The following is a 12,033-nucleotide window of genomic DNA, read 5'->3' on the forward strand; positions in this document are numbered from 1 at the left end:
TGACCCTGGAATGATGGAAGCCTGGGCTGATGGAGACTTGAGCCTGGAATGATGGAAGCATGAGCCTGGGATGAAGGAAACTTGAGCCTGGGATGATGGAAACCTGAGTCTGGGATGATGCACACAACCGCCTCGATGTAATTAATTTCACATTAAAAGCCCCCCTTAACATTAGAGATCTCCCAATCACATCAAAACCCCCCCCTTCACATCAGAGCCCCCCCATATCAGAGTCCCCCCTGTAGATGAGAGGTCCCCCCATCACATCAGAGGTGCCTATCACATCACAGTACCCCCATGACAAAGCCCTCCCAATCACATAGTGCTCATATTGCAGGACCTTCCACACCCCCCCCCCCCCAGATCCAGGGCAAAGTGGGTCCCATGCTCTTGACACCCTGGGGGAATCAAAACTGAACCCACATTGAGAAACATTGTACCAAATGATACTTCTGACACCATATATAATGCAAATCTTTAAAGCTGTACCTGTCTGTAAAAAGACTGTTCACCAATCATTAGGCAGTTTGGAATGGTAGTCACATTGCTTTGCACAGAAGTCCCAAATTAACTCTACGTAGTGACAAGAACACACACACGCCAATCTTACTAATGAGTCCTCTTGTAATCCCAGAAGGAAATAAGAAAATCCAAAAGAAGGGGTAAATCTAGCACCCGCTTGGTTTACACATGTGTCCTTTGTGGAAGAAGCTCTGTTATTACCACAATGAATTGTCTATAGTGCCGAAAGGCTTAATCCCTCTGCTGAAGCCAAGCTCAGATTGATCGCCATCAGTTGATGAGCCCCGAAGACAAAGACTGAGATCTAGCTATGACGAAGTGAAATGACATTTACAATAGTTTAAAATTGGCACATTTAACCTAAGAATACTTTCTTGATAAGCAAACCCTTCAAACTTTTACCTCTAATAGAAAACGTAATACAGCTGATGGTGTTTCTTCCTAGCAGGGGAACCTGGATGGAGACCGAAGCATCATCAGTATGCAAGAAATCTGGCAGCAATGGCTGAGATGGAGGAGGGGGAGAGAATTTGTATTCAGCTCAGAACAAGGCAACATCCCTATCTGCCTGTGTTCAGCGTGATCTGTGATTCAGCTGCCTGCAGGAGGAACAATCGCAGCAACAATTCCACACCAAGCACTTCCAACAGCTCTGGAATCAAACAGGTTGAACACAGATATACGGCATCACAGACAGAACATGCCGATTCAAAGGGAACACTTATATCCAGTACACTGACCATTCCACCCCCTGATAGAGGAGACCTTCATGACAAAGAAACACAGAGTAACTATGGCCCATTAGTAGTAATTGGTAAATAAAAAAGAAAAGAATGTCTTTTCCCAAAGGAAAATACCAACAGAGCATATGTATGACCATATAAAAATATTATAATGTTTGTTTAAAGGGTTAGTGCACCTTTACCAAAAGCTGCCTATGCAGGTAAGGAGCGGGCTGTAGATAAAAACAAACTTTGCAGCTCTGACTAAAGTTAAATAATGCCCGTGCACCACTGTTGTTTTTATTTTGTGTTAAACAAACAAACAAAAAGACAAAAAATGTTGAAAAAAAAAAAAAAGGTATTTCTTAGTTTCTGTTATAAAATTTTGCAAATAAGGCTGCATTGATGAGACAGCACTGATAAGCTGCACTGATAATCAGGGCACTAATGATCAGTGCCCTGATTATCAATGTAAACAATGTACTGTCAGCCTTGCCGGTGTTCTGCCGAGAAAGGTCCCCCGTCGCATAGTGTCCACCCTGTACTGCGCAGGCGCAGCGCTTGACAAAGGAGAGGCCGAAAGTGTCCGAACATGAACAGCTGTTCATCAGCTGTACACGGCGCCTGTGCAATTAAGACTAAATTCTGCCACATGCTCCCGATGCTCGTGCAACTCTGCAAGGGGGCGGGTGTAGGGGCGGATGCATACAGAAGAGATAATACATGTTTAAAAAACACACCCTTCAGTTGTGTAAACACGCCCCCACAAAGACGTGTAGCTTATTTATAAAACTAGCCCCAACTTATCAGCTCTGCCCATCATTGTAAAATATGGCCTTTTCTGTAGTCATCCGCCCCTACACCCGCCCCTTGCAGAGTTGCACGAGCATCGGGAGCGTGCGGGAGCGTGTGGCACAATGTAGTCTTAATTGCGCAGGCGCCGTGTACAGCTGATGAACAGCTGTTCGTGTTCGAAGACTTTCGGCGTCTCCTTTGTCCTCCGTACAGCGGAAGCTCTGCGCCTGCGCAGTACAGGGTGGACACTATCCGACGGGGGACCTTTCTCGACAGGACACCGGCTTTCCGCAATTCTTTCTTCTCACAGACACAATAGGGTTGATTTACTAAAGACAAATCCATTTTTCACTATACAGTAAGTGCAGTCACTGTAGATTGCTGTAAATCTGAGGGGAAGCTCTGAAATGAGGGGAAGCTCTGCTGATTTTATCATCCAATCATGTGCAAGCAAAAATGCTGTTTTTTATTTTCCTTGCATGTCCCCCTCAGATCTACAGCGACTGCACTTCCAAGTGCACTTGCAGTGCACTTGTAGTGCACAGCCTTTAGTAAATTACCCCCCAGAGGGTGAGGAAAGGAATGCAGATTACCGGCAAGTCTGTTTACATGTGATCATCTGTGATTGGACACAGCTGATCACATGGTAAAGGGCCACTGTGATTGACCCTTTACCACGATCTGTGGTCAGCTGTGTCCAACGAACACAGCTTTCACAGAGCGCGCCCAATGCGCACCCTAGGGGGCATGTGGGAGGCGGGGTTCTGGGAGGATGTCCATGGACGCCCTCGCAGAACTGGATGACCACGCTGTAGACATCTTTTGGCTATAGCGCGGTCGGGAAGACGTAAAAGGCTAAATTCATCCAACATTGATATTAGAAATAAAATGGGATATTTTTACATTAGTCCAGCTTGCACCAATGTAACTATGTGTATACCATGCCTGGTGCCCCTGGAAGCTGGAAATCACTGAAGTAAACCCTGCTCCTCCAGTGATCTCCACTTGTTTCTGACTCCAGTGCTAAGCGGCCAGCCTTATCCATTGTGAACACAGGAGGTTGGACCCTTGGCACAAGAGCCATTTAGAGAATGCTTTGTGTTTTCTGAATGAATGCAAAGCATACTCTGATTAGACAAGGCGAAAAATTGTGATGTCACCACCCTGTCTCTGCACCTCATCAAATCAGAAAACGCTTTGCATTCATTCAGTTTACTTTGTTCCTAGCCCTCCCAAGATACACTTACTTTGCATAATAAGCAAAAATGGCATAAACATGAATATCATTTACAGAAGGATTCAAATAAATTGGAAAGATTCTGAGTCATCTGGGATTTAAATGTATATGGACACAGTTCTCAAGTAATAATTACCAGTTAAAGTAGAAGACATCCTAATAAATTCCAAAAACTATGGAATACTTAGTGTAAGTCAAACAGGTTGATGATCAAAGCTGGCCATAAATTTTAAAACGAACGTTCCTATGAACAGTTATAAAAAAAATATCATTAGTACACTCAATGACATGACCAATGTTGGAAAATACTTTACAAAAAACACTTGCTTTAAACATCTGAGTGAATGAACTTTCCAAAATGAAAAACACATTTACTGTTAGAATCGTTCGTTCGAGAAAAAATAGGATTTTTATAACAGTTTACCTGTAAAATCCTTTTCTTTTGAAGTACATCACGGGACACAGAACCATAGTAATTACTATGTGGGTTATAGTCCACCTTCAGGTGATGGACACTGGCACACCCTAAACAGGAAGTTGCCTCCCTATATAACCCCTCCCATATTGGGAGCATCTCAGTTCCGTAGTAAAGCAATACACGTGTATACTAGAAAGAGGGGTGGGACCTCTGTGTCCCGTGATGTACTTCAAAAGAAAAGGATTTTACAGGTAAGCTGTTATAAAAATCCTATTTTCTTTAATCGTACATCACGGGACACAGAGCCATAGTAATTACTATGTGGGATGTCCCAGAGCAATGCCAACTGAGGGGCGGGAGACACAACAAAAGTAGGGCACCATGAGATCAGAGGACTTATACTGCTGCCTGCAGTACACTGCGCCTGAAGGTGACATCCTTGTGTCTTTTTACATCCACCTGATAGAATCTGGTAAATGTATGAATTGAAGACAAAGTTGCGACCTTGCAGATTTGAGCCATGGAGGCTTGGTGATGCACTTCCCAGGAAATACTAACAGCCCTAGAGAAGTGCGTTTTGATTTGAGAGGGTAGAAACTACCTCTTTAAACCATAAACTAGAACAATTACTTGTCGAATCCATTTAGAATAGTAGATTTCCATGCTGCCTGTCCTCTTTTAGGACCTTCAGGCAATACGAACAAAACATCCGTTTTCCGAATCTGAGCAGTCATCTTTAAGTAGACTGCTCTCACCACATCAAGAAAATGTAGTGATTTTTTTTCCACAGAACAAGGTTCTGGAAAAAATTAAGATAGAATAATATCCTGGTTTAGATAAAAACCTGATACTACCTTCAGTAAAAAGTTAGGATGACATACTACCTTATCCTTGTGAATAATAATATGGCTCTTTACAAGAAAAAGCAGCCAAGTCTGATACCCTTCTTGCAGCAGATATGGTTACCAGAAAAAATAGTTTCCTTGTCAAAAAGGACCAAGGGAATATGTTGTATCGGTTTTGTTTGCCTCCAAAAACTAAATTCAAGTCCCAGGGGTTCAGGGGTGACTTAACCGGGGATTAAGCCGTGTTACCCCTTGAATAAAGCTACAAACTAAAGAAAGCGAAGCAATTGGTCGTTGAAATAATACCGATAAGGCCGAGACCTGTCCTTAGAAAGCACTCAAGGCCAGCTTTATTTCTCACCCCATCTGCAAAAAGTCAAGGATTCTGCCTGTGACCTATTTCCTGGGGTGCAACCCCTGGTTTCACACCAGGAGACATATGCTTCCCAGACTCCATAATATATAATTATGGAGGCCGGCTCCCTTGCATTAACCAAGATAGAAACCACTAAACCTGACAGCCCATGTTTCTTCAGAGTGTGGGTCTCAGTAGCCAAACCGTTAAATTTAGCGTTTGTAAAGTAGGATGGAATACCGGACTTTGCGAAAGAAGGTCTGGCCGTGGCGGTAGGGTCCATGGGTCCCCTACTGTCATCTTTACAATCCCTGCATACCAAGATTTCCTGGGCCCTGCTGGAGGCCACAAGAATCACTGACTTCCCTTCCTGCTTGATCCTGCGAAGAAGTCGCGGACGCAGGCAGAATAGGAGGGAATGCATAAATCAGTAAGAACCGATTCCATGGGAATAGCAAGGCATCTGTTCCACATGCTAGCGAATCCTTTGTTTTCGACACAAAGTTGTCGATTTCTTTGTTGAACCTGGATATAAACAGATCTATGTCTGGGATCCCCCATCTTTGACATATTGACGGGGAGATATCGGGGTGAAGGAACCATTTTCCCAGGAACAACTGCTGGCGAATCAAGTAGTCCGCCTGCCAATTTTCTATTTCTAGAATGAAGACCGCTGATAGGCAAAGTACATTGTTTTCTGCCCAATATAGGATATGATTCACCTTACTCTGAGCTGCACAACTTCTTGTGCCCCCTTGGTGATTAATATAGGCCATTGCTGTGGCATAGTCGGATCACATACTGGCAGGACAATACCGTAAACTGAACGTTCAGGCCCTCAGAACCAAGTGCTCTGCCTGAATTTCTAGAATGATAATGGGCAAGGTCATTTCTGATCTGGGCTACTTCCGTGGTAATTGAAGGAAGGATTTTCCCCTTTGCAGATTTTTGGATATTAACCATAAACTGAGGCTCCGGCGTATTTCCAGGTGGTCCATCTGAGTGCTAACCAGGCCCGACCCTGCTTAGCCTCCAAGATCAGACCAGATCGGGCGCTTTCAGGGTGATGTGAACGTAGGCTTTGGAATCAGACACATTGGGAATCTAGAGCTTGAACCCTTTGTTCCAAGCTGATAGGATACTGTTTTGCAGCAGTCTCGAATGAAACTGAGCATAAGGAACGGCCTTCAATGAAGCCACACACTTTCCAAACAACCTAATGAAAAGTTGAATAGAAGAATTCATCTTGCTTCGACCACCTAAATCAGTTCCTTTATGGCGCTGATCTTTGCCTGGGGCAAGAATACCCTTTTCTGGGTGTACCTATGATCAGACCCAAGTATCTTAGCCCTTTTCATGGTTTTAAAGAAGATTTCTCCTAGGCTGAGAATCCAACCTAGATATTTCAGGTAGTTGAATGTGGTGACCATGCTTTGGTCTAAGCGGGCTACCGACTGAACTATCAAGAACATATCGTCCAGGTAAACCATAATCGTTATACCTTGGGCCCTTAATCTGACTAGAAGAGGGGCCAGAACCTTTGTAAACACTCAAGGTGCAGTAGCTAGACCGGAAAGCAGAGCTACACACTGAAAATGAAGGTGTTCCACTTTGAAAAGTAGATATTACTAGTGAGCGGGGAAATAGGCATATGGAGGTATGCATCTCTGACATCGATTGACGCCAGAAGTTCTCCTCCTTGTAGGATGGAGATAACTGATGGGATTGACTCCATGCGAAAAAAGAGTGGTTATATTCAGGAATTGAATTTAGATTTTATAGATCCTGAATGTCCATTTGGATTTAACCAAACCCCAACCTCTGCTCTTACATGGGGGCCACCATGATAACTTTTTGCCAAAAGATGGTCCAATGCTTGAGAGAAAGAATTTTTTTTCTCTGGATCCTTAGGAACGTTTGATCTGAGAAAACGAGGAGACGGGAACTCTTGGAACTCCAGTTTGTACCGTGGAGCTATTGAGGAAGTCCCCCATTCGTCTTGACACTCTTCCTGCCAGATCCTTGAGAACTGCAGAAGAATTCCCCCTATTGAGTGAGCGGGGGCGCCACCTCATAAGGAGGCTTCAGTATCTTGTATGTTTCCTCCCCCAATACCTCTTTTGTCCCTGGGGTTAACCCTGAGGATTACCTTTTGAATCTGACAGCGGAAGCCATTGTGACTGCCTGGAGGCTGATGCCCCTGGCACAAAAGAAGGAGCTTTAAAAACTAAAATACATTTACTCCTTTTCTTAAATGGAAAAAGGGTTACTTTTTCCACTAGAATTTCTTTGGATGTATTATCCAAAACATCCCCAAATAGCTGTTTCACCGCAAAAGGAAGACTAGCCAGGAGTTTCTGCATGGTGCTTAGCGAACGTCGCAAGGCCTGAAGTATAGAATCTCTCACAGCAACTATTGCAAACATAAAGCTGCCAGATCCTGGGCCTGCTGAGCAGGATAACCTTGAACACCTGTTTAAACTGGTCTCTCAACGATTAAGCAATTACTGTCAGCGCAGGCTGAGATACTCAATCTGCCAGAGAAAAATCCGTTGGATCTCTAAGCATTTGAGCATTGTCTGCCGGCAAGTCAAACTTTTATTCACAGAGGATATAGCAGCGTTAATTGCTTGTATACCCTACTTAGTGAATTTCCTCCACCATAGGATAAAGTGTGAAAACCTTTTAGGACGGAAAATAATGCTTATCTGGGTGATCCTCTCAGATACAAAAAAGCTTTTCCAACAATGAATGGACAGGAAAAGGCATGCACAGCTAGAGGAGGCTTTAGCGAATCCAAACACTCAGTTAAGGGTACATAAATGTGGAGCGGACCATTCAGCAAGAAATCCCGCATTTGACACCTCAGAAGAGGAGTCATCAGCCTCACCACGGTCCCCTGAGGGAATTCGTCTTCTTCAGCCTCTAGTTCCTCAGTTTGAGGGTCCTGGCCAATGGAAGAGAACCTGTCGCATTTTGACCCACACTAGGATGCGATTAAAGTCGCTAAACTTTTTTTTTTTAAACCTATCATTGCTGAGGAAAAAAGATCTTTTTATTAAAGAGGGAGTCCACCTACATCAATCAAAAATATTAAAAGCCAGCAGCTACAAATACTGCAGCTGCTGACTTTTAATACATGGCCACTTACCTGTCCCAGGGTCCAGCGATGTCGGCAGCCGACGCCGATAAACCACTCGATTCTCAGCAGCTGCCGCCGCCATCCTAGGTGAGGGAATCAGGAAGTGAAGCGTTGCGGCTTCACTTCCCGGTTCCCTACTGCGCATGCGCGAGTCGCGTTGCGCATCGTAACTGGTCCCCGCTCTCTCCTGGGAGCTGTGTGTTTCCCAGGAGTAGGGATGAGCTTCGAGTTCGAGTCGAACTCATGTTCGACTCGAACATTGGCTGTTCGCAAGTTCACCGAACAGCGAACAATTTGGGGTGTTCGCGGCAAATTCGAATGCCGCGGAACACCCTTTAAAAGTCTATGGGAGAAATCAAAAGTGCTAATTTTAAAGGCTAATATGCAAGTTATTGTCATAAAAAGTGTTTGGGGACCTGGGTCCTGCCCCAGGGGACATGGATCAATGCAAAAAAAAGTTTTAAAAACGGCCGTTTTTTCAGGAGCAGTGATTTTAATAATACTTAAAGTCAATCAATAAAAGTGTAATATCCCTTTAAATTTCGTACCTGGGGGGTGTCTATAGTGTGCCTGTAAAGGGGCGCATGTTTCCTGTGTTTAGAACAGTCTGACAGCAAAATGACATTTTGAAGGAAAAAACTCATTTAAAACTACCCGCGGCTATTGCATTGCCGACAATACACATAGAAGTTCATTGATAAAAACGGCATGGGAATTCCCCAAAGGGGAACCCCGAACCAAAATAAAAAAAAAAAAATGACGTGGGGGTCCCCCTAAATTCCATACCAGGCCCTTCAGGTCTGGTATGGATATTAAGGGGAACCCCGGCCAAAATTTAAAAAAAAAAATGACGTGGGGTTCCCCCTAAATTCCATACCAGACCCTTCAGGTCTGGTATGGATTTTAAGGGGAACCCCGTGCCAAAAAAAAAAAAAAAAAACGGCGTGGGGTCCCCCCAAAAATCCATACCAGACCCTTATCCGAGCACGCAACCTGGCAGGCCGCAGGAAAAGAGGGGGGGACAAGAGTGCGGCCCCCCCTCCCTCCTGAACCGTACCAGGCCACATGCCCTCAACATTGGGAGGGTGCTTTGGGGTAGCCCCCCAAAACACCTTGTCCCCATGTTGATGAGGACAAGGGCCTCATCCCCACAACCCTGGCCGGTGGTTGTGGGGGTCTGCGGGCGGGGGGCTTATCGGAATCTGGAAGCCCCCTTTAACAAGGTGACCCCCAGATCCCGGCCCCCCCCCTGTGTGAAATGGTAAGGGGGTACATAAGTACCCCTACCATTTCACGAAAAAAGTGTCAAAAATGTTAAAAATGACAAGAGACAGTTTTTGACAATTCCTTTATTTAAATGCTTCTTCTTTCTTCTATCTTGCTTCATCTTCTGGTTCTTCTGGCTCTTCTGGTTCTTCTGGTTCTTCCTCCGGCGTTCTCGTCCAGCATCTCCTCCGCGGCGTCTTCTGTCTTCTTCTCCTCGGGCCGCTCCGCACCCATGGCATGGGGGGGAGGCTCCCGCTCTTCTCTTCTTCTTTTCTTCTTTTCTTCTCTTCTTCTTCATTTTCTTCTCCGGGCCGCTCCGCAATCCATGCTGGCATGGAGGGAGGCTCCCGCTGTGTGACGGCGCTCCTCGTCTGACAGTTCTTAAATAACGGGGGGGGGGGCCACCCGGTGACCCCGCCCCCCTCTGACGCACGGTGACTTGACGGGACTTCCCTGTGGCATTCCCCGTGACGTCACAGGGAAGTCCCGTCAAGTCACCGTGCGTCAGAGGGGGACGGGGTCACCGGGTGGCCCCGCCCCCCCCCCGTTATTTAAGAACTGTCAGACGAGGAGCGCCGTCACACAGCGGGAGCCTCCCTCCATGCCAGCATGGATTGCGGAGCGGCCCGGAGAAGAAAATGAAGAAGAAGAGAAGAAGAGAAGAAAAGAAGAAAAGAAGAAGAGAAGAAGAGAAGAGCGGGAGCCTCCCCCCCATGCCATGGGTGCGGAGCGGCCCGAGGAGAAGAAGACAGAAGACGCCGCGGAGGAGATGCTGGACGAGAACGCCGGAGGAAGAACCAGAAGAACCAGAAGAGCCAGAAGAACCAGAAGATGAAGCAAGATAGAAGAAAGAAGAAGCATTTAAATAAAGGAATTGTCAAAAACTGTCTCTTGTCATTTTTAACATTTTTGACACTTTTTTCGTGAAATGGTAGGGGTACTTATGTACCCCCTTACCATTTCACACAGGGGGGGGGCCGGGATCTGGGGGTCACCTTGTTAAAGGGGGCTTCCAGATTCCGATAAGCCCCCCGCCCGCAGACCCCCACAACCACCGGCCAGGGTTGTGGGGATGAGGCCCTTGTCCTCATCAACATGGGGACAAGGTGTTTTGGGGGGCTACCCCAAAGCACCCTCCCAATGTTGAGGGCATGTGGCCTGGTACGGTTCAGGAGGGAGGGGGGGCCGCACTCTCGTCCCCCCCTCTTTTCCTGCGGCCTGCCAGGTTGCGTGCTCGGATAAGGGTCTGGTATGGATTTTTGGGGGGACCCCACGCCGTTTTTTTTTTTTTTTTTTGGCGCGGGGTTCCCCTTAAAATCCATACCAGACCTGAAGGGTCTGGTATGGAATTTAGGGGGAACCCCACGTCATTTTTTTTTTTAAATTTTGGCCGGGGTTCCCCTTAATATCCATACCAGACCTGAAGGGCCTGATATGGAATTTAGGGGGACCCCCACGTCATTTTTTTTTTTAAATTTTGGTTCGGGGTTCCCCTTTGGGGAATTCCCATGCCGTTTTTATCAATGAACTTCTATGTGTATTGTCGGCAATGCAATAGCCGCGGGTAGTTTTAAATGAGTTTTTTCCTTCAAAATGTCATTTTGCTGTCAGACTGTTCTAAACACAGGAAACATGCGCCCCTTTACAGGCACACTATAGACACCCCCCAGGTACGAAATTTAAAGGGATATTACACTTTTATTGTTTGACTTTAAGCATTATTAAAATCACTGCTCCTGAAAAAACGGCCGTTTTTAAAACTTTTTTTTGCATTGATCCATGTCCCCTGGGGCAGGACCCAGGTCCCCAAACACTTTTTATGACAATAACTTGCATATAAGCCTTGAAAATTAGCACTTTTGATTATTCATGTTCGTGTCCCATAGACTTTAACGGTGTTCGCATGTTCGAACAAACTTTTTTCCTGTTCGCATGTTCTGGTGCGAACCGAACAGGGGGGTGTTCGGCTCATCCCTACCCAGGAGACAGCGCGGAGGGACAGGAAGAGGCATAGACTCCCGTGGGAGTCTATGCTGGAAGTGGATGCAAATACCTGTCTTAGACAGGTATCTGCACCCCCCTCCTCCCTGAAAGGTGCCAAATGTGACACCGGAGGGGGGGAGGGTTCCGAAAAGCGGAAGTTCCATTTTAGTGTGGAACTCCGCTTTAAAATAAACTTGGGCTGCAGTGTTGAAAACATTTGCAAACATTTTATGGCCCCGATGCTCACTCTGACCAGCCACCCCCTTTTAGGGGAGGATGCCATTTGTAGAGATGAGTAGGCTTTCCAGAGCTTGAGGGGGTGTTTCAACCCCCCCTTCTGACCTTAGCCCGATGCACAAAGCAGGTGGTACTACCATAAGAAATCGCATCCACTGCTTGATCGATAGTCCAGCCACTGCCACTGTTATGTAATGCTCATCCTGATGCAAATAGTAAATGTGTCAAATAGGAAATGCCTGTGTCACCAAAACCTCTTTCATGCTCCTCTTTGCTCTTATGTCTCTTTGACAATTTTGCAGCCAGCACAAATGGAGTTTTTTTTTAAAAACACACTCCCACGTTGGAGGATGCCAATGCAGCGCTAAGCCCCGCCACCACCTCGCATCTCGCCCCCCCTTCTCTTTAAAAAAAAAAAAGTTTTCCCACGCAAGCACGGGCCTCTGATCTGTCAGGATCGACTTGTGAGTGAGGGAGGGATGGCGTGGAGGAGACCTGGAAGCCTCCGCCG

General features: G+C 46.0%; 1 protein-coding gene across 4 annotated transcripts in view; it reads right to left on the reverse strand.

Annotated features, from left to right (window-relative positions):
* Window positions 1-12,033, reverse strand: part of ARNT2 (aryl hydrocarbon receptor nuclear translocator 2) — a 199,302-nt gene that overhangs the window by 161,677 nt on the left and 25,592 nt on the right. The window contains exon 1 of one of the 4 annotated variants that reach the window (XM_073618475.1): window positions 925-1,184. The exons of 2 other annotated variants lie outside the window; for them this stretch is intronic. The gene's annotated coding sequence lies outside the window, so the exon portion shown is untranslated. Of the gene's footprint in view, window positions 1-489; window positions 804-924; window positions 1,185-12,033 lie in introns of those variants that run through there. One more of the 4 variants, XM_073618476.1, reaches the window with a different exon arrangement.

The sequence above is a fragment of the Aquarana catesbeiana genome, linkage group LG03 (assembly GCF_042186555.1).
Source record: "Aquarana catesbeiana isolate 2022-GZ linkage group LG03, ASM4218655v1, whole genome shotgun sequence".
Classification (NCBI taxonomy): Eukaryota; Metazoa; Chordata; class Amphibia; order Anura; family Ranidae; genus Aquarana; species Aquarana catesbeiana.